The 24,176-nt window shown below is 44.0% G+C and overlaps 1 protein-coding gene and 1 pseudogene across 1 annotated transcript in view; both read left to right on the forward strand.

The window, feature by feature from the left end:
- The window catches only part of FBXO15 (F-box protein 15), a 395,164-nt gene that overhangs the window by 348,731 nt on the left and 22,257 nt on the right, over nt 1-24,176 (forward strand). The gene's annotated exons all lie outside the window — the stretch shown is intronic.
- On the forward strand, nt 22,428-23,136 carry LOC144827368 (proteasome subunit beta type-6 pseudogene; annotated as a pseudogene).

Consider the following 24,176-nt stretch of genomic DNA (forward strand, 5'->3'; position numbering starts at 1 on the left):
ACGACACCCAGCTGATCCTTTCCCTCACCAGAGACCCCGACACCGCCAGAACCTGCCTACACGAAGGGATGAAAGACGTCACCGAGTGGATGAAGGACAGCCGCCTGAAACTGAACTCGGACAAGACGGAAGTCCTCATCCTGGGATCTTCGCCCTCTGCCTAGGACGACTCCTGGTGGCCCCCAGCCCTGGGCACCGCACCCAAGCCAACCGACCATGCACGCAACCTGGGCTTCATCCTGGACTCCTCCCTCTCAATGACCAGACAAGTCAACGCCGTCTCCTCAACGTGCTTCAACACCCTGCGTATGCTTCGCAAGATCTTCCGCTGGATCCCGACCGAGACCAGGAAGACTCACCCAGGCACTCGTCACCAGCCGACTGGACTACGGAAACGCCCTCCACGCCGGAACCACAGTGAAGCTACAGAAAAGACTCCAGCGCATCCAGAACGCCTCCGCCCGACTCATCCTGGATGTCCCCCGACGCAGCCACATCTCCAGCCACCTGAGGAACCTGCACTGGCTCCCCGTCGACAAGAGGATCACGTTCCGGCTCCTCACCCACGCACACAAGTCTCTCCACGACCTGGGCCCCAAGTACCTCAACGACCGCCTGACCTTTACACGCCCACCCGCCAGCTACGGTCCACCAGCCTCGCCCTCGCAGCCGTCCCACGCATACGAAGAGCCACCGCCGGAGGAAGATCCTTCTCTTACCTGGCTGCCAAGACATTGAACTCCCTCCCCATCCACCTTCGGCTGACCCAGGACCATCTCGCCTTCAGGAAACAACTCAAGACCTGGCTGTTCGAGCAGTAGCATACCCCTTCCCCCAAGCGCCTTGAGACCCTCCCGGGTGAGTAGTGCGCTATACAAATGGTATGATTGATTGATTGAATATTGTATAGGCCGATACCTTCTAGTTGTTGACCCGCAAGTGAGGACCATTGCTCATCCCGGATAGAGCAATCTGTTCATGGCCTTTGGCCCAGCCCAAAGCTGTGACCTACGGGCACCATTTACTTGCCAGCTCATTGCAGCCATGCTCCGTCCTCTTTCTCTCTGGAACTTGTTCTGTAGTTTGCTAGATCCGTTGTCCAAGACTTCATCATCTAACCATCCATCAAACCACCTTAAAGAAAGTACTGCTTGAGAATCTGTTTAAAATGTGAGGAATCTACAGATGGAAGTATCCTTCAGAATATAAAGTTACTTACTTTGGTAATGATTTTTCTGGTAGATACTCTGGCTACCTGCAAATTGCTCACCAGCCCACTCACTTCGCCATTTGATGATTGTCTTATAGTAGAAGATTAATAAGATACCAATTTTAGTTTGGTACTGCACTACTTAACGATGCTAATCGTTCCGCTTGCCTCAAAGACTTGGAACAAAATTGATGGAAACAGAAGTTGGTTCACTGAGGTGGGTGCTATATGACTTTGGTAACCTCATTTGATGTCACTTTGGTGTTGATACAAAGGCAGCACCCACAATCAGGGTCTTGAGAGCTCTGAAGATTCCAGGTCCAGCCTGACTCCTGGGAATATTCTACAGGTGAGGAGTCTGCAGGAAGATAGAGTATCCACAAGAAACATAGTTTCACAGATAGGCAACTTTTACATACATTTTCTACCATAAAACTAGGGGCATGTAATCCTGAACTAGAAGTTCAGGAATATATAGCCAAGTACTCTGGGTTCAATGTCAGTACTTTCTAATCGCTAAGCCACCTCTCCAACATTGGTCTATGGAGGCTAGGTAAATCCTGTGCAGTGGTGTCAGAGGTACTGATTGAATTTTTATGCTCTCATTTTGCACCACATTTCCAAACATTTTGGGACATCTAACCACAAGTTAGCCTACTCCTCTTCTCTAATTTTCCTTCCCAGATGTTTAGAGCAGTGATCCTGATATGTCATTTACCCACGCTGTCGTCCCCCTTTCACCAAAGCACTATATATTTGAAAGATAAACCCAAATGCCTCTAAAGCCCAGTGCTGGCGTCTTAGTTGGCATAGTTAAACACACTGTTGAGAAATTGCAACCTATCATGTTTATGTTCAGTTAGTTTGACATTTTATTTACTGTCCTCAAATGATTTGCATGATCTTTTTCATATGTCTGCAGGTGTTCTACAGTTTCCCCACTTCCATCTTTCAAATTATGCCGCTTCTTTCATCGTTGGGATAAAATAAAGATTGCAGGATTCTAGGGTATTCAAAAGAAACGAGCTCAGAGAATTCCTGTTTGCCCCTTTGAAACATTTTCATGGGGCTTTAGGTTTTGCATGGTGGCTCTTTGCAACATAGCTAAGTCCCACATTGCCATCCTCTCTATAGCTCTGTACACTAATGGTTCCACAATAGAACCATAGAACTATGTATATTAAAGAGCAGTGAAATTAATATAGAAGAATTTGGTATTAGAAGAAAATTGTAATTTGAGGTAGCTGGAATAAAAAGGTTGAGAACACAGGCATTATTTAGCTTAGAACATTAGCAACTAAATGATAGGGTTCACAATGTATGATAGACGTCTAAATGTATTGTTTTACATTTTTGTGTTTAGATTATAAATACAAGAAATTGTTACGTCCTGATGAAGGTGGAAACTACTGTACGCCGAAACGCAGCGTGAACTGTTTTTTAACCATTTGCAATTGTCTCATTAAATGGAGACAAGATCTTTTATCTTTTTAGATTGTAACCACTAGGGAGGCCCCAGGTTCACAATATATGAAGAACAATAAATCTTTCTTTTAACAAAAAATATTTTCTTAAATGTGATTTCATAATGCATTGTGATACCTAGAATTTTATTAGAATATTTCTTTGTTGCTACTTTAATACCTTATACGTTGATATTTGCAAAGAAATATACTCTGTAATAGAGAGGTTGTTTTTTGGTGTAATATTGTGTGACAGGGTCTATGTCGTTTTAGTTCTATACACTTCCAAACATTTCTTTTTTTTCTTTTTTATATTGATTATAAACCAAACATTGGGGCATCGCGAATTAATATATGCTGGAATTTCATCATAAATAAGATATACATTTCTTGTACTTTTCATTTACACAAGAAGGCGGCAACACAGTAAAATAGATAATTAAGGTACCGTACAATATTACCCAAGATCTTATTCACAGTACTACTCCCAGACCTTCTAGATCTGTCAGCCCTCTATTAAAGAAGAGTCTAACCAATCCCAGCCACCGCTGCGTCTTCTGAGCCATTTGCTCATTGGAGCCCAGATCTTACGACCTCTCTTACTGGTACAGGTACCCTTACAGTTTTATAGTGTTCTTTCAAGATTATAAATAGCGAGTAAGCTACCTAACCAATCCTGGTAGGTAGGGGGCTCGACATATTTCCACTGAGTGGTGATAAACGGCTGAGCACCAGCAACCAAAATTAATGTAAAGTTCACCTGGGGGTTATCAAGTTGCACACTGGCATGCATCAGTACTGGTGTTATGCCAGCTCTCCTACCCAATGCTTCATACAGAAACACCTCATTTCCTTCTTTTAGAAGTGTCAGTTTCCCACACAAAAAAAATATGCATCAGACCGGCTGGCCCATGAGCACATCTAGGGCATTTATCATCCTCCCTCTTGCCCCAACTAAGAAGTTTAGCCGGCGTAAATAAAGGTTGAAAATAGTTTGATAGTGCTGGGCTTTTAGGTTAGCAGCAAGAAAAGTTTCAGAGCCCAGTACAATTTACCTAGATAGATCTACATCACCATCTCCCAGCTTCTGAGTCCAATTAACCTCAACCTTCTCTGAATCATCAGGGACTTAATCCAGTAGGATTTTATAAATGTGTTTTATCCTGGATCGGGGGCACATAACCACTTCCATGAGTGGGATTTTTGTTAGAGATTTGTTTAATCCAGGCCTGAGAAAGATCACTGATAATCTGGATATATTTAAAATATGACCCTGCCGTTACACCATACCCCTCCTAGAGGTTAGAAAACAAGCGAGTTTGATTAGCCCGAGATAAATCCCCAATTCTGGTTATGCCTTTTTGTTCCCACTGTTTACCCACCATGTCATAAACATTGCAGGAAACAGAGATGAACGCCACAGCAGTGAATATCTCTTATAAATGGTTATCTTCATAAATTTCACCACTTTAGACCACACTTTACATCACACACTTGAATTGGGGTTTCTTGTAATAACTAGGCTCAAGTTGTCTAAGAAGTATACCACGGGCCGATCATCCCATGACCAACTCATGGATAGTGGAAATAGATGTACCATACTCCTGGCCCCTGATATTTACACCGGCTTTTCCCCGATAAGAACAGCTCTGCCATCTGCCGTAAGAAAGTAGCATAATAGTAACAAAGCATGTTTGGGACCGCCCATCCTCCACGCTCTTGCGGTAGAATTAATAACTTCAAAGATTGCCGGGTTTTCTTATACAGCCAGATAAAGAAATTAGACTCTAGCTTTATTAACTTTAACAAATGCCCTTCAATCTCCAAAGGGATGAAGCGGAGCAGATACAAAATCTTAGGGTAAATCATCATTTAGAGAATGTTGTGTCTTCCAATTATCGTGGGACGTAGCCTATCCAGGCGTTTAAATCTGTATTGAGCTTATTAAACATGGGACTCAGATTTATTGACCACACAGAACTGACCCGAGTGCTGACCCTAACCCCGAGATAAACAGCTACATCCAACCTCCGAGGATCCGTAAACCAAGCATTGGAATTGCAGACAATCTGCGTTTTCTCTGCGTTCAATAGGTATCCTGATGTCCTGCCATATTCCCCAGCCAACCTTTCTATTTCTAACCTCACCATCTCCGGGTCTGAAGTCACGATAGCGATGTCATCTGCATATGCCATTACCTTGGTGTCAAAACCATTGATGCATACTGGCTTTATGCACAAGTTTTGAAATAATTGCTGAATAAAATGATTGATTGTATAAGGCAAACAAAATTGGGGACCAGGGACAACCCTACTTTGTCCCCCTGGCAACCTGAATACAACCTGGTTCTTGGCCCATGATTTGCAACTTGGCATAGGATCTAGAATACATTGCTCCTATAGCTGTAATAAGACCCGGGCCAAACACCTTATCCACGAAGAGTCCCGATAAATACTGCCAGGACAAGCGGTCAAAGACCTTTTCTGTATCCTGGAGAATTAAGGCCATCTTCTCCCCTAGCACTTCTGTTGCATCAAATAAAGCAATAGCGCGCTTAATATGGTCAGTGGTGCCCCTCCCAGGAATAAAACCATGTTGCCAGGGGGAAACTAGGTGAGCTATGATCCTACTTAACCGCAACATTAAAATTTTAGAATAAAGCTTGGCATCTGAATTGATGAGGGATATAGGCTTAATTGGAAGCCGGGTTATCTGAGGGTTTATCTTTTTTTTTAAACAGGACTATGCCCGTCACTTCCCAAGAAAGTGGTGGAATCCCACTATGTTGTACCCCAATAAACAAATCTAGGAGTAAAGGAGAGAGCTCGGGCTGGAATACCATACACTGTTCTAAGGGGATTCTATCAGGACCTGCTGCTTTTCCTGAGGCCATAGAATGTAGGCCGTTTACAACTTCCTCCAATATAATCTTTGCCTCTAACTCCTTTCGCATTTCGTCATCATTCCCTTGTGGGTCTCCCATACTATCTATCCAATTACATTTCTACTGGCAGGAGGACACTCACTCTTCCTAGGCCAGTAGAAATCCTGATAAAGGGACCGATTTGACAAACCACGAAGGCGACCGCAGCTCGTAGCGCCTCAAACACAGCCTTCAGATCATGCCAAACAAGGAGAAAATCAGCCGTGGACCCTTCCCGTCCAAGCAAGAAGGTGGGGGGGTGGGGATGCATCAGAAGGTAGAAGCCAACTTAATCGACTGCAAGTGCGGCCGTCATCTTGGCTCCCTGCATCCAGCCATTTTTTGCTGATGCCTTGGCAGGCCATTCTATTAAGATATGCAGATGGGAAGCCTCCTGGTACCAGGGTACGTTGGAAGATACCACTCGTCATTACAACACTGAGTCTACTGCATCAGGAGATAAAGTGCACTTTTCATCTTGTCCGATCCACTAATATTTGCTCTTTAAGAACAGGCAATTTTGCTAAATATCACCCATCAAACAACCAAATGTATGTCCAAGTATTTTATCGCCCATGCTTCACATATGAAATGGCTAGGGGACTCGAGACAGAAGAATGGATATAGTTAATATTTCAGATTTGTCCTTATTTATCTTTAAACCATCGAACATACGGACCTTAGGACCACGGAATAGAGAGTTCAGGCTCTTGTCACAGTTCATAAGAGTCCTTATGCAGTGATGCAGCTTCTATGCTTAATAGGGCTGAACTGAATTCGGACTTGCGCAAACTAAACCAAGGTCTAGTCCTGCATTCATGCGTCAGCTGTGGATCCTGGATCCTCTTTGCGCCGCCCAGAGTCGAAGCCGCCCCCACCGATTTAAAGGAGTTTTATTAGGCCGTGCACCGCTTATTTAGCAAGCCTCTCTGGAGTGCCTTCAGATCCACAGGATCTACAGGTGTCCCTTCTGGATTCCCACCGGTGGGTTCGCGGCGACACCAGTCAGGTCCTTTGGAGCCGTTCCTGGTTCTGAATCCACTCCAGTCATGAGACCCAGACGTCTCTGGAGTCTCTCAGTCCCTTGCTATACCTGGCGCTGGTCGGAACATGACCTTCAGAGTCTGAGTGACCTTCAATAGGCCCTGTGTTCAGTATGGTTGGGCAGGAACAGGTATGAGGAACTGTCAGATGCCAGTGGTTTGGACACCTCCATTGGGACAAGTTTATGGCTCGGTGTACTGCCAAACATGTTGATCCCCCCTCTCTGCACCTTTTTCCGAAGTCTTGTTTGTTTTTCGTCATTAGCCCAGTAAGGCTTTGCTTTGGGCGCAGTTAAAGGGTATCTTTCGGCCATATCAACTTTCTTGCTGTTGCCGGACCAGCCCTCCTGTTTCCATCCATTATTTGTGACTTGTTTCCTAAAAGGACTCCCAACATTTATTCCCCCCCAAAACCCTTCATTATGCTTTAATGGGACCTCAATGGGTTCTAAAATTTGTACATCCATCCGCAGTTGCCCTCTTCATCTCTTGACCATTAAAGCAGTCGTTTTAGTGGTTATTACAGCAGCCAAGAGGGTTCGTGAGGTTTAGGCAATCTCTGTGTACCCTGGCCTATACTAACCCATTCCCAGATGAACTTGTTCTCCATACTTGCGCCTCTTTCCTACTGAAGGTGGTGGTTCCTTTTCCACATCGACCAGAGCATCACACTGCTCACCTTCTTTGAAAGAACCGCGCGTTTTACAGCATTTGTCTCATTTCTAGATTTACACGCTATTTTAATATCTCCCATGTAAAGCTTGGAATCTACAGTGAAAATATGGCACTTTTTAGAGCCATGGAGTATGATTTTCTACATTCAGTAGGGATTAACTTTTCCTCAGGTAACACCTTCTGCAGTGATTAAAGCTTCAGACAATATCTTGGGAAGAATATTTACCTTGTAAAAGAACAGCACTTGGGATACTACATAGACATCTAACATGTTTTAATGCAAACCCAGCCTGCAAGAATTCAAAATTAAGCAAGGCCATTACTTTTTCAACACAATAGAGCTTCTCTGTTGGTCATTTGGAGCATTTAATGGACTACATTTATACATTTTGTATTAATGCAAGTAAGTGAGAGTGAGAACACCTGATAGGGAATGAAAGTTGTAGGAACACAAATGAGCCGGTGCCAGGATCTTGTGGGAAATTTGTGAGAAGCTCTTGGCAAATTGCTAACATCTAGAATCAACCAAGCTGAATCTACTTAAAAAAAAATCCTCACTTTATGTAACATCAGAAAAAGGCTATACTTTTCTATAGGAGTTCAGCAGAAATGTGCAGTGTACAACATGGGACAGAAAAACAATTATATTTTATATCCTCGTAAATGTGCAACATTAGTAAGGCTTTGGTGATCTTCAAGCACGCCTAAAAATGAAATCGTAATTGATTATTAAAATGTGACAGCACACGCTAAGGCATACATTATCATATTCTTAGTTGACATATGAGTATTAAGACACACAAACAAGTTAACTCACTTTCTCAACCTCAAGTGAAGTACAAAGAAGTCCATTTAGAGATCCTTTTCTCTTTGATGTTTACAGCTAAATGCAGACAAGATTTTTGTTTACTGGCAGGAGCATTTGATACAGACTACTAACTCATTGCAATTCTATTCTGGGACCAGTACAATTCTAACTGAAGCTCAAGAGGAAATTGGTGTTCAATTCCTGTGCCCAGTGTCTGGTCAGAGAAACGTTTTCTGAGGGTGACTACTATGTAGAATGTTTTAATGCCTTTAAGTCAACTCCATTTTCCAACTATGACATGTCTGAGAACTTTTCTTAAAGGGCCAGAAGGGAAGGTTGTCCACTTTGAATTTGAACAAGTGTCACACTGACCCAGAAATATGCCGTGGGTGTCTCCTAAGCCTTCTAATAGCACAAAATACTCAAGATACCAAACCCCTTCCCGGAAACGATACGTTCTAATATTGTCTCGATCACTTCTTACTTTAAAAACATATATATTCTGAGATGTAGCAGCATACATTGGTTATACAGCAACTTATTATCATTAGTCAAATCTTAAACATTTGCTCCTTCACAAATACAACCATTTTAAATTTCAGTTTACTTAATCAAGGACACCTCACATGATAATTCGTATAACATAATTGATACTAAAGCATTAAAAAAAGGCTTTTTGGTCTGTTACCTGTCTATTCGTTTTTCCAGTTGCTCCAAATTTAATTTACTTGAATTATAGACTCCACTTTCTTTGTGTACATAACATCACAGGTGTGAACTTTTTGCATCTTTAAAATACATTGGAAAACTGCAGTAACTATATAAGTCTTCCACTTGGCCAACACTACAGATCTTGTCACCAGTGTCAAAATAAATACAAATTGGTGCTACCCTATCGTCATTTCTGAAGAAGAAACCACAATGCCAAACAGTGCCTCGTACGCATCTGGTGCAGTGTTACATTCCAAATTTTGGATTACTTCTGCAAAAATGTCCAACCCAAATTCTGTAAGTAAGATACATGCAAACATCGTATGAAGCCAAGCCTGATTAGCCTGGTTGCACCTAAAAGAGCTGGATTCTGCCCCGAATACCTTTTTGGGATTTTGGCAGGAGTATAGTACAGCACGCATTTGCTAAAAAATGCCATCCTTCTTATATTGGCAGGTCCTAGTGTCCTGTAGCTTATTTTATTATTTGCCTACTATTGAAAGCTATGTAGTCTGCATCCTGTCGAGGTTTCTATTGACTGAAGCTGGTCAGTATTCCATATCTTGCTTCTTTTTGGATGGAGTTGTCTATACTAGTTCCCTATATCCGTAATTTGGAGATGAAATAAGCTTTGCCCAGTGTATCTGTGAATGTCCCCACCACCCCAATTTCAAAACAAAAGTGCTGAATTTGATCAAAACTGGAACAAAATAGCTACATTGAGATTGGGATTCAAATCCGCCAGCCTACACCACTGTGTAAATTCTCCATCATGATAGGAGTTTTGCATCCTCCCATACCCCAAACGTGACCAGAAATTACAAGTTAATCATGGGCAATCAAAAAATGGAGGCAACAAAACTTTTCTCATATCTTGGAATACCGTTCCACCAAGGAGACTCATGGGCTTAAGCAGTTAGAGCAAAAAAATTAAGTTTTATTAGAACTATTTCAGCACTCGCCCAATTTTCTAAAAAGTTAGGGAGAAGACCTCTGGTACAGTTTTAACAGATCTACCAGGCAAAAAGTGTCTCAACTGTAACCTGCGGCTCAGGGGTGTGGGTTATTGCAAACACCCAGTCACTACAGTCTGTGGAAAATTATTTTCTGAGATATATATTGTCACTACCTTGATCAACCTCTTCTTATGTGTTCCACGCTGAACTGGGTTTAACAAATCTGTCTGATCTCATTAAATTGGAGCCGGTTCTTTTATGGCACAGAGTATGGACAAAAGAGGAAACCAGGCTAAATAGGGATATTTTAACGGATATTTTAAAAATGGATAAAGTTTTACAATACCCTGGGACAGTTATGTACGAAATTTCCTGCAGAATCTGGGACATCTGGAGTATTTTACTTATCCTGATTCTATGCAAGTGGTACATAGGAAAGATTTTAAAAACGAAGGTCTTGCGATGTTGGAAATGTCACAGTTAACTACTGAAATACTAAAGCCCACGGTTCTGGAAAATCATAAGATTTTAATTGTTTTTAGAATTCAGCCATATTTAGTGATAGTACCTGAAGGATATGATAGATTCCTATTAACAAGATTCAGGCTTGGAATGGTCCACAGACTTATAAGTTTTCCCGATATGAATAACTGGAGCCGAACTATGATACCCTCCCCCTGTGGTAATTGCTCAAGTCAATCCACTATCCATGGTATTTTCTTTTGTGGATTTTATACTTTTTATTAGGAAAGCCTGGATTCTGCCAATCTTGAGAACTATTGGGATAAGAAAATGTCGTCCAGCTTTAGGAAGAGCATAATATTATGAGGAATTTTTTCAAATATAATGATTTTAGAATCAATGAAACGTTATGAATTTGTAATTGATGTTATTGAGTGCGATATTATGATCATAGCTATTGCCAAAATCCAATTATAAATTAACTTGAAAAATTGTAATCCTATTTTAATGTTTTTATAATGATCATAATGTGTATGAATTGCTTTTATGATTGCAGTATCTTACATTTGAATAAAGCTGGATTTTATTTGATTTGACCTCAATATGCATCATCATAGCAGTGAAACCATCAGGGGAGCCAATTAACATTTAAACACACTAAGACAAATCAAACCCTTCTTGCCAATGGATGAATTTCAGCTAGCAGTGCAATCCCTAGTCATAACCCAATTAGATTACGTGGGTTCTATTCTTGCAGGGTTACCCAAATCAAGGCTGGCATCACTAAGAGCCACTTTGAACTCCACAGTGAGACTCATCACTGGTTCCAGAAGATCCAATCACATTACACTAGACCTAAAACAGCTAAAATGGCTCCAGTTTGAAGCAAGGATCCAGCTGAAGATAGGCTGCATGCCACACAAGGCCCTTCACCATAACACTTCCATCTACTAGGCCAAAAATCTCTAGCTGTCTGGTGGTAGTCGTTCCTTAAGTAGCGCCAGCTCCCTACTGTTTAAACCACAGAGGTTTAACAAACAATAAAACAGCCGTACATTTTCTGGTCTAGCCCCAAGAATATGTAACGCACTGTCTCTAAAACCATCTTCAAAAAATAAATTAAAATGCTCCTATTCAAAAGATTCCTTCAATAATTACCTTGCACTTTGCTCAGCGGCACTATTTTCCTATGGACACCTCCAGAGCCTGAATTTGCCAGGCCGATTATCGTATTATATTTTGTAATGCCACCTTACTTATTCTAATGACAACAACAACGGTCCCATGCGCAGAACAGTATAACGGTCAAAATAAATATAGACACAATGGAAACTATATTAAATTTAGACTTGTCCAGCCGGACAGAGGTCAATGTTTACTTCAAGTGCAAATGTAGTCAAAGAATACCTTCAACAATTCTATAGAGAGGGGCACAAGCCTGTACCCAGACATGTACAAATTGTCACAGAAGAGAAGATGGCCAAGGAGTAGGCCAGTGAGTTTTTAGGCAAAAGCTGTGGTTTTCTGTCAATATTATAATAGCAGAAAAATCATTAACACCATTACTTTTTCACCACAATAATTTTTACATTTTACAGTATATGGTGTTTTTAAGTTGTCGACGGCGTTTCGATCCCAATTAAAGAATCATAGGGATCATCATCAGGACTAAGTATTGCCTAAATAATGCAAGCCATGATAGCCTAAAGGGGAAGGAGAAAATCAAAAGTTCAACCAAGAGTGGCGCACATTAAAATACTTTACAGGCGACTATGTAATGACAATAGAAACAGTGATCATGCATAATGCCTTAAGGGCCTATACAAACAATAATAAACATGAAGGGCTATGTAGATGTTAAAATCATAAATTTACAGAAAATAGCAGAGTGTAGTGACTGGGAAGATAACCACTACTGTCATGTGAGGAAGTACCTATGTCGACAAGGTGAAAACGGCGATCAACGGCGCAGAGACTGTGAACCTGGTGGTGAATAGAGCCAGGATTTGTGCCTATCGTGTCAAGACGACATTACACCCAATTCAGTCAAGACTATGTGCCTAGTGTAGACATGCTTCAGATTAAAAAACAGGGCCGTGCTTACCGCGGTGGGCGGTCAGAACAGGGATGAGGTCGGCCAGGTAGTTGAAGCGAGTAATTTCTGAAGGTGAAGAAATTACAATGAGCGAGGAAGTGGTTGTGTGGTAAGTATTAACCAATAGTAAGAGATCTTACCAGGAGGGAGCAACGTGGGAGGTGCTCCGATGGGAAGAGAGGTTCTCGAGTAGGGAAGATACTCCTAAACAGGGTAAGGAGCACAGGTTGGAAGGAATTAACCGAGGCATGCAATCATCCGTCAGTGTAAAACACGGGACGGGGAGAGAAGGGGGGAGAGAGCTTACCCCGTGTTAGTCCGGTTGGATCGGGGCACGCCGGCAATGGGCTTGGTCGCTTGTCAAAGCAGCCTGAACAAAAAAGAATAATTGTCAGGGCTTGGAAATTAAGGAGCTTGGGATCCAGAGAGTATTAACGGAACCCAACCAGGATCTTACCTGTCAATGGGCTTCACTCGCTTTCCTGGCCGATGTGAGCAGAGCTAGGAAAGCTAGGTATAACTAAGCCTCGGATTGGACAAGGGGCGGTCACATGTCCAAGTCAGAAATAAAAGACAGACGATGCCGTGGCCACTCTAGGAGAGTGGAATAGACATAATGACGGACAGTGTAGCGGCCATATTGGGAGTGAGGTGGAATACACCTAGAAGACTGGGTGTACAGGGGATAAGAAGGGTCACACCTGAAGGTGCTCATAATAAACAGTAAGGAAGTGGTGGCATGCAATAGCAAGGAGAGATTAAAAAAGGTTAACAGTTGGAAATCTTTTTATATACAGGTCATGTTCGATAATATAAGAGACTGACCCAGCCTCCAACAATTTATGTAAGACTCGTCCAAACCTCCTGCTGGTTGAGTCCGGAATTCAAGCTATCAGTTTGCAAAATCCATTTTAGTTCCTCTCGGTTGAGAAGTTTCGAGAGGTCACCACCGCTTGGAGGCAAGGTCACTTGGGTGATCACTGTCCATCTTATGTCATTTTCCGAGTGTCCCTTAGATGTAAAATGTTCCACAAGGGGGGCTTTCTCTGTTTTACATCTGATTCGACTCCGGTGTTGCGAAATCCTCACTTTGATTTTTTGTTTGGTTTGCCCCACGTAGATCAAGTTACAAGGGCACAGAATTGCATAAACCAGGTTACAGCTGTTACAGTTAGTGAATGTACGCAATACATTTTTTACTTCACCAAATACAAACTCTTTCCCTTCTATACAGAAGTCACAGACTATACAGCAACCACATTTTGAGTGTCCTTTGAGTGGGGGGAGTGACCAAATGTCAATCAACGTGGCATTGGTAGGACTCGGCAGGGGGAGAGCAGCCCTAACCAAATGGTCTTTTAGATTTTTACTTCGCTTGAATGCAAACATGGGGATATCTAATTCCAGATTACCTGCGTTAAGAATGTGCCAATTTTTTCTAATACTTTTCTGTATTTTGTTGGAAACCGAGGACAAGGTCGTGACACAAGCCAATTTGTCTGATGGCTTTTTCTCCCTAGGTTCAAGTAAAGTCTCACGAGGACAGCACCAGGCTCTTTTCATGGCATTTTTCACTAGGCGGCGGGGGTAACCTCTGAATTTTAATTTATCCGCCAGTGTGTTAGCTTCCCTGAAATAGTCTGTTTTGAGGTAAGAGTTACGTCTCAACCGTAGAAACTGGGAGTAGGGCAAGCTGTCTTTCAAGGCTCGAGGGTGGCAGCTCTTGTAACTTAAGAGCGTGTTTCTTTCTGTAGGTTTACGGAACAAGGAGGTAAACAATATGCCATCCTTATGCTGTATGCAGAGATCCAGAAAAGGTATACTGGTTTTGCTATGGGCTAGGGTAAAGGTTAGACCATTACAGTTGTTATTCAACCAGTGTTGGAAAGTAGGTAACACTTCAACTGGGCCGCCCCAAATCATAAAGACATCGTCTATGTAACGTTTCCATTGTACCAGCCCAGAGTGGAAGGGGTTGGTAGGGGATAAGATAATGTCACATTCAAGGCAGTCCATATAAAGAATGGCCAGGGTTGGAGCAAAACTTGCCCCCATGGAGGTACCCTTCACTTGTTGGAAGTACTCCTTATCGTACATAAACAAATTACGGGTTAAGCAAATTTCAAGTAATTGAATGATGAACAGAGTTGGCACTGTATGTGGACGCGGACGTGTATTGAGGATTCTTTCCATTACAAATAGGGATTCTCTTTGAGGGATGTTCGTGTATAACGATTCAACATCGAGCGTACACAGAGTTTCATTAGCTGGATCAAAAGGGTGATTCTCGATGAGGTTAATCATATACATACTGTCTCATATATAACAATTGGTGCAAGACACAAAATCTCTCAAAAAATAATTCACATAGTGACCAAGGGGTTCCAACACAGATCCACAGCCAGAGACTATGGGGCGGCCTGGGGGATTATCCAGCCGCTTGTGAATTTTAGGGAGAGTATAGATGACCGGGGTTCTAGGATGGTCAACATTTAGGAAGTTCAATTCATTTTTAGTGAGGAATCCAGTTTCAAATGCCTCTGTCGTGACCTGTTTTATTAGACCCTGGAGTTCTCTAGTGGGGTTGGTATTAAGTCTACAGTAGTGGTCTGTGTTGGACACCTGTCGTGACAATTCAGATTTGTAGTTCTCAATGTTTTGCAACAGAATGCCACCCCCTTTAACAGCAGGCTTAATGATTAGATCATTCCTATCACGTAGAGAGGAAATGGCCATTTTCTCCTCCAATGAGATGTTATAGGGAATGAATGTATGAGCTTTCGCTAGACTTGTAATATCCTTGAGGATGACTTTTTCAAAGGTTATGATTTCTTTTGGTATCATATTGGATGTAGGTGAGAAGGATGAGGGGGGACGAAAGGGAGTAGGGGCAGCTTTAGGTTGGGAAGGGTTAAGAGCAAAAAAGGCACGGAGCCGTATTTTGCGGAAGAACCCCATTAGTTCAGACTGTAGGTTCAAGAAGTCTGGGTATATTGTTGGAACAAATGAGAGTCCCTTACTTAGGATAGATATCTCTTGCGAGGAGAGATTATGTTGGGACAGGTTAAATAGAGGAATAGTCAAGTCTGGGGGATCATTATCCGCTACCATTGATAGAACTTGCTCCTCGTTTGTCTCTCCCCTGGTGGGTTGTTCCATCTCGCTTGCTGCTTTACTCGTCCCCTTTTGGGCGCTTCCCCTCGGCCTCTCCCTAAAAAATGCTGGGGAGTATTACGATTGGCTGTGCTAGGTCCTTCACAGGAGTCGGAATTATCGGAAGAGTCCGCAGAGGAGTCAGTGAAGCCAACCACCGTGTTCCTACGGTTGAATCGACCCCAAGGTCTCGGATTTTGGGGGTTCTGGTTGAAATTACGGTTAGTATAGAAGTCTAGAACAACAATAGAGCTAACCTCATCTGTTATGCTATTGGGGATAAAACCCAATGGGAAATTAAATTGTAAACATTTTATGTTTGTAGCAATGGCGATTCTTAGACTGTTAGTGGCCTCGGCCTGGCTTGACCCAAACCCTCCCACTTACCATCAATGGCTAGGTAAAGTATTATCAGTGCAAAAATTAGAAACTGCTATCTACGCCAGGAAGGGGAAAAAGGGTAAAAAACTCGGTATGCAAATTTGGGGTCCTCTCATACAGTGGAAGTTAGGAAATGAGTGATGAAATATGAAGAATCTATATCCTGAATATCGGAATTTATGAATATGCATGTATATCTCTAAGTTTTACTGTCTTGTGTTAAGTATATCGGAATTTGTGTTATATGATTTTGTATTTTACTGTGCCCTGCTCATGTTATCAAGGGGGAGGGGGGGAAACAAAAGGGGGGGGGAAAAACAAAAAAAAATAAAAAAAGTATAGAAGTCTTTCTGGAGATAGGGGTATGCCCTCTCCTGAGTAAACGACTTAATATCCTTTTTAACTTTCACTGATTTCTTGTTTTGTTCAATGCGGTGGAATTCAGTTATATTTTTTTCAATCTTTTCTAGTAGTTTCTTGGCATCAGTGATAGTGTCGTTCTCAGATATCTGCTTCTCTAATTCCTTTATAGTATCCGCTAGTTTTTTTAATTCCTCTCCGGCTATTTCTATGCCCAGAACTAACCAATGCCTAGAGCATGTAGTACCTATATGGCTGAACCCCGCAATGTACTTGGGGTTATCTGTAAATACCCCAGGAATATTACGCACCTGTAACCCCAGGGGTATGGTTTTAGATTTCAAGTATTCGGTTAACATAAGGGTCATCAGTTCGAGGCGTACAAATTTCTTTTTCTGTTTCTCAAGATCATCTAGAAGACTAGGACTCCCTGGGACTATGATCTCCTCTTGATCAGTGAACAGGGAGCGTCCGGCACATATTTTATCGATATATTCATCAGAATACAACGGAGGGGGGTCAGACATTCCACTTGGGTGTAATTATATGTATCATAAAAAGAATGGGGAAGAAAGGTTATGTCCAAAATGAACAACGAGAGGGTAAAAAAAGGGGGGCACCCCACTCCTAGAAGTGGAAGGGCAAGGAAGGCCCTTGCAATCAGCCGATTGCGCAATCTAATTATACAAAACAATTATACAAAACAACAAGGGCACCCAATCGAGTCAGCACAGGACCTCGGGGAACATATTAATGACAACAACAACGGTCCCATGCGCTTCATTCCCTTTTGTGTTTGATTTACCTACTTTATGTACTTCATTACATATTTTCCGTTTTATGTATGACTTGTCGGAGTTATGTTCAGCGCTGTGATACCCTTACGAGTCATGGCCACGCTATATAAAACTCCTCAAATAAAAGAGGCAACCTGCCCAAAAATGAATATAAGGAGATTATGCCACAGTTTAAATAAAATAGATATCTTATTCAATGTTGCCTTGAAATTTAGCACAAATAAACTGTCCAGTTTTAAAGTTTCATAGATGCCAAGATACCTTATAGGTGTGGTCACAGAATAGTCCGGCTGCATTGCTACCACCAATATTTCTGAAGAGTAGATGAATAGAATTGTCTCTAATTTCCCATGACTTATCTTCTAGTCCCCTACTCTTGTGTATCAATTTAATTTAGGTTTTTGATCTTTTTATTATTATTAATTGAAAAAGTATAAGATACAATAATAGCTCACCTACATCCACTGGCTGGTGGTGTTACACTTAATTGTAAGGCGTATATGCTTCATAAGAAGAAAGAAATTAAAAATGATTAAAGCTAGAGGGTGAAGACAGCAGGAATGCTGGTTGTAGAAAGGCGGGCGATGCCATTCAGGACATGAACTGACAGAGGTGCGTAAATAGATGTCATTCAGGTAAGTTATGAGTGGGGGTTGTTTGCTGAGGTTGAACGGAGAATGAGCAAATAGAGTGGACAGAACAATTCACGGTAATCCTCTGAGAGGTATTGAATGCATGGTAGCCACATTTTGTCAAAGATATATGACGGCTGCCGTTAGCTTCTCTATTTCCAATAACTCCCACATTTTGTGTAGCCAATCTAGATGTGTTGATATGACCTCCGTGTCCCATTAAGAGAGAATAATCTGTTTAGCGGCTCCCAATGTCTGGGCAATCTCTCTACCACCACACAATTTCAGTGGACATGTTATTGGATTAAGAAGACTCAAAAGTATATAACTAGGAAATCTAGGGATATCAGTATTAAATATAGTGTTCACCATCTTCAGTACCCCCTCCCCAGAGGATTCGTACTTGGGACACTGCCATAATAGGTATGTAAGTGTTCCCCGCTGGCCACACTGGCGCCAACAGCTGCTATCCTTGCTCGGATCCCACACTGCAATCCTGGCTGGAGTAAATTACCAGACCCCTTTACAGCTGGAGGGAAACCTGGATTGCCTATTATCGGTGTTTGTGGGGACAGGGGAGTAGACAAGCCATGTTCCAATTGTACTCCATCCCAAACCCCAACAGTTGCTCGCACCATCGGGGAGATATAGTTTCCTGCTGGCCTATGAATCATCGGCAGCCATGGCACCTTTCAAATATGGATGCCAGCAACAGCCTGGTTAATGAAGCTCCTATGTTTTTCACTGTAAGGTTAATACCATTCCACCATATATCGTAGCTGTGCTGCTTGATAATATTATTGCAGGTTTGGGACCCACGTACCACCAGCTGCTTGCAGGAGATGGGGGCGGGCCCTGGTTATCCGTGCCCTCTTGCCTTCCCAGATACAATTCCAAATAAGGGATTACAGCTTGTCTAATATTCTGGGGGTAGACTGTAGGGGAAGGGTCTGTGTTTCATAAAGGATCTTAGTTAGAAGCATCATCTTGACCACTGCCAGGCATCCTAACCAAGAAAGGCAATGGCCCTTCCATCTTGTAAGATCCGATCTCGTGGTCACTAACGGGTCTCCATAGTTATATGCAGCTGTGTTTTCGGGTGTCGAATGTGTCTGTAGAGCGAGATATGATAGTCCCTGATCTGCCCACCGAAAGGGGAAACTGGGACTTGAGGGTGGCCTGTGCTAGGGTGGGAATAGTCAAGTTAAGAATGGTGAATTTTTGCAAGTTGGTCTTAAAACCGGGATGTTCCACCGAATGTAGCCAGTTCTGTCATCAGAGCCTCCAGTGAATTGCAGGGGTCTGTTGGAATCAGAAGAACATCATCTGCATATAACATCATTTTGTGTTCCCTGCCTCGACTTTTGGATGCTCACAATTCAGCGGTTGACACAGATTGGTTTTGCAAAGAGCTCCATACACAGAGCGAAGATCAGGGGTGATAGTGGGCAGCCTTGTCTAGTCCCACGGGTAATGGCGAAAGGCATGGACAGGACTCCATTCAACCGCACTCTAGCCCTGGGACAGGGGTAGCAGCAGTGAACCCACTGACAGAATCGTGGGCCGAAGCCCAAAACCCTCGAGCACCCGCCGAAAGCCTATTTGGCATCAATCGACAAGACTAGGGCCGGCACCTGTGTACGTTGCACTGTGTCCAGTAAGTGACCCAATCGCTTCGTGTTGTCACTACATCCCTGTTCTGGGACAAACCCGGCTTAGCTAGGTTCAACTAACCCCTGAGCCAGTCTGCGTGGCAGAATGCCCGTGAAGATGTTTTTGTCAAATTCAAGAGAGAAATCTGGCGATATGATGTGCAGTGCTTGGGATCTTTACTCACTTTGGAGATCACAGTGATAGTGACTAAGCACATTAAGTCTGGCAGTGTCTCACATGCACTAAATGTGTTAAAGATTCACACCAGTACAGGAGCCACCTGAGCACTAAAAGCCTTATAAATTATGGCACTATAGCCATCTGGTTCGGGGGCCTTACCGGGTTGCAGGTGTCAGGGGCCTTACCGGGTTGCAGGTGTTTGATCGCTGTCTGTACCTCCTGCCAGGTAATATCTGCGTCAAGGGAGTTTATCGTGGCAGGCGAATCGTGGAAAGGGGGCCCTGTGACAAATCGATTATCGCGTCCTAGTCCAACAGGGCATCTGTTGTGTAAAAGGCAGTGTAGAAAGCTTCAAAATCCTGGGCAATTTCTTCATCCTGAGACCGTGGGAACCATCAGGTCCCTGCAGTTCAGTGATCTTCCTGCCCACTACTCGTGTTCTGAGGCAACGAGGCAGCATAAAACCTGCCTTGTTGCCCCCAGCATAATTGTATCTGTCACACCCTAAGCAATGTGTATTCTGCCCTGCCCATATCTAGTCCTCATAGTTGCTTCCGTCAGCTAACGGCAAACTGCCACTGAACCAGATTGGATGTGAGAAACTTCCAATTCCTTAACATGGGTTTCGAATTGAAGCTGCTTAGAGCATCGATCCATGTTGTTGCTCGTGACTATTGCGATAAAGTGACCCCGCACAACCACCTTTGGGGTCTCACATGGGGTAGGATCAGAGGTGCCTGATGTGTCCTTAATCTGTAGAAACTAGGTTACGGCTTCCAGTGTATCTGTCAGTATGTGATCATAGGTAAGGAGTTCCGCATTGAGCCTCCTGATCTTGGAGGTCGAGGAGTCTCTACAATGTTCATATCATAGTATTATTGGGGATATTTCGGAAAGTGCCACAGCACCAATGTCTACCGACACCGATTCTTGCATAATGCATGGCGATGTGAGAGAGTAGTCAATATGTGCGTATGTTTAGAGTGCGACTGAAAACAAAGTATATTCAGTAGATGTGGGATGCATGTACCTCCATATATCTGTTAGACCAACTTCCCCCAACCACTGTTGAGTGGCCGGAGTAAGGCTACCAAACTGACCCACCCATGGTGGGTGTGGACGTATCCCTCTGTGCATCCATCACAATGTTGAAATCCCTGCCCTCCACAACATACCTGTATGGCAAACTTGCAGCTGGCCCAGGGAATTCCTAATAAAGACTTCTTGATGGTTATTTGGCACATATAGTGGCCAGGGTGAACCAAATCCCCTTCACATCAATACGTAGGGCCTGCCCGGTATCTCCATATTAACCAGCACCACTCGTCCCAAAAAGTGTGTAGCAAGGAGAATCTCAACTCCAGTCTAATTGATCACCCTGGATGAGACCAGCAGGAGCGAATTCACCGCCAATCCACCTGCAGCAGGTAGGTTTCCTGTAACAAACACACATCGCATTTGGTGTCTCTAAGAAATGAGAGGAGCGCCAAACGCTTTAACGGTGCATTAGGCCCCTTACATTAAGCTAAGTATGGATAATCACCATGTGAGTGTGTGTAATGGTGCAATAGGTGACCTGTCGGTATCGGGAGCAAAATAGGGAGAAGAGGAGAAAATGTAGAGGAGGAAACATAGGAAAGGAAGTAAGAACATTGAATCAAGAGTGTCCCCCACCTGGGGCAACAATAACTATCATATAAGGGTCCATGTCATAGGTGAAAAAACGGTATGATCATTCACTCCACTGTGTGGCAGAGCTCTGCCATCAAAACTTGTAAGTTCGGAACAGGTGGAGGTCACTGCTATCCTAGTTGAAACTGAGTCCAAGAAATAAGTGGGAAGCCTTTCTCTTTGGGGTTAAACAAATCTAAATCACTGTCTGCTCCTCCAGCATCGTCAACCTGTTGTAGTTGCTTAGATATACGAGTACATTACCTGCGACTATCCGCTTTGGAAGGCTTATTCACAGGTTTCTTATTGCACCGGGTGGAACACCGGGAATTAGAGCCAGCAGCCGCCAGGTCCCAGGGGGGTGAAGTGGCTCGCTAACCAGGGTGAAAAGTAGGCATTTCCCGAAGGGACCGGGTATCTTCAAGATTGCGAACCATACGCACCTCGTCTTGCCAAACAATTTCAAGCGGAAGGGGTGACCCCATTTCATTTATAGCTGATGTTCTTCCTCCCAAAAAAGTCTGTCAGCTGCCAAAGGGTCTTCGTCCGCTTTCCAGTGAGCGCAGAGAGGTCTTGATAAAGCCACAATCTATGGCCCTCAAATTCAATAACCGTCTTGTCGTGCCACCGTCATAATAGCCTCCTCCTCACAGTAGTAGTGCAGGCAAGTAAGTATGTCTTGAGGTTGACCCTGCACTCTGGCTGGGGGGCTAGTTCGGTGGATGCAATCAAGAACAATCTCCTGATCTCCCACCGAGGGAGCCACGTGTCTGAAGAGATGGACAACAAAATCCTCAAGGTTTTCTGAGACTGCCTGCAGGGGCACACCTTTAATGCGTATATTTGAGCGCCTGAACCTGTTTTCAAGGTCTTCAGGTTGATAGCAAAGCTCCAGATTATGATCCTGAAGTGCCAGTAGTTCACAATGATGGCCGTCCAGCACTTCCTCCGAAGCATCCTGCCCCTCTTCCAATGAATTCACCCTCTGGCCCTGCTCCTCCACATTGCGCTGAATGTCCTTAATCTCTATGGCTATGTTCTGCTTGAGGCCTGTGAAGTTGGCGCAAAGAGTCACAAAGAGCTGCTCCAAAAACGAATTTGTTATAGGGGCATCTCCCTGGTCGTCTCGTCCATCCAAGAGCCCTCAGTGGGTGGTGCCAATACCTCTACTTCGGGCTTCTGATCCATCTTCTTTGTAAAGTTCTTGGCAAAATGATCCTTCAGGGAGTTGCGACAGTCCTGATGCAGCACAAGATGGTGGCGGTAACGATGCAGCAGCGGGGACCCAGTGGAGCCCGGTCCGGGAGCTGCGCCGACCTCTGCCCCGACTGGATGGGGCGAGAAGTCAGTACCGGGACCACAATTATGTCTTAGGAGTTCGACGGAGGGAGTTGTCATTGGTGCGGACCCTCGAACCACCACTGCGCTGATATTGCAAACTGAGTGACAGACAAACTGACTCCGAATCCTGACCGCATCTTCTGCTGTCGCTCCGGGTCTGCTGCAGACATGCAAGCCATTGCTGACGCAATCACCTACCAGCTCGGATTCCACAGCATTGAGCTCGACGAGCCACCTTTGGTGCACACCGCTGCCAACCTCTTCAAGGAGATGTGCTACAGGTACATCGAGGAGCTCATGGCAGGGATTCTCATAGCCGAAAGGGACTCCAGGAAAGGAGGCCAGGTTTATAGTGTTCCCATGGGTGGAATGATGGTGCGTCAACCCTTTTCCATTGGTGTCGCCGGCAGTTCCCACATCTATGGCATTGTGGACTCCTCTTACAAGCCAGGAATGACAAACGAAGAGTGCTTGAAGTTTACTGCCAACGCTGTTGCTTTGGCAATGGAATGAGATGGCTCCAGTGGTGGCGTGATTCATTTGGCTGCAAGTACAGAAGCAGGAGTCGAACGCAAAGTCATCCTTGGCAACTATTTATTTGCCTCGTTTCAATATTGATTGAGACTGTCTCCCCTAGCTACCTAAATTTGTTCCATGTTCGCTGTCGCTGTGGTGCAGCTGGACCATCTGCATCCATCTTTTGAGTTCCTTATTTTGAAGTTGTTAAAATAAATACACTTGATCCTTCAGGGAGAGGTCCTGCTTTGTGGTGCATTGCGAAGACATGGCAACGCCAAAAATAGCTTCCCAGTGATAGTAGGGCTCCCACGATATACCACTAGGGTCCCCCGGTCAGAGGACCAGCAGGCTTCCGATCGGGTAGTCTACTGCTTCAAGGTGTGAGTCCAGCAGCGTGATCAAGGCATATATGCAGGGGAACGCAGGGTATGGGGGGGTGCTCCTCCATGACACAAACCACCAGGGCCACACAGTTTTAAATGTGGTGCCTCCCCCTCCTCTGCTATCGCCAACAGAGGCAACAGGACGCCATTTACAATTGTGCAGGGAATGCCAACAAGAACATACAGTGTCCCCAGTATGCACCTCTAGTTTAGCTCATCAAACAGTCCCAAGAGTATTAGATGGGAGTCAGTTGGAGGGGGAGAGGAAGGCCAACTATGGAGAGGGGGCTGCAGAATGTCTGAATCAACTCACCCTCTTTTCGTGCCGCTGCCCCAATAAGGTCAAAGAGTCAAGCAAAGGGAGAGAACAGAGTCTCAGCAGCAAGAACCCCACGATCCCCACTCCACTGCTGTGTAATGGGCACACCATACCTAGGCCCAAGCCAAGAATCATCCACCCATCCCCACACCTCCCAGGTAAACCGGGGTAGTAGAGGAGAGGAAGAAAGGCGAAGAGGCTCAAGGCCAATCCATGTGAACCGTCGGGAATGGAGGACCCCCGATCATCCATTGAATCCACCTCTTTAGCACCACACATTCAACTTCTCACAGGTGCAGGGAGGCCGCAACTGCAGACAGCCGCACCCCGCCCCGGATTCACAAACACGCTGCTCCAATCAAAAAGCAGGCTGGGGGTGCAGCTGATTCAGGCAGGGTGTGCAATATCCCTATACATGGATGGGAAGCGGGCCTACCATGA

The sequence above is a fragment of the Lissotriton helveticus genome, chromosome 4_1 (assembly GCF_964261635.1).
Source record: "Lissotriton helveticus chromosome 4_1, aLisHel1.1, whole genome shotgun sequence".
In the NCBI taxonomy this organism is placed as follows: Eukaryota; Metazoa; Chordata; class Amphibia; order Caudata; family Salamandridae; genus Lissotriton; species Lissotriton helveticus.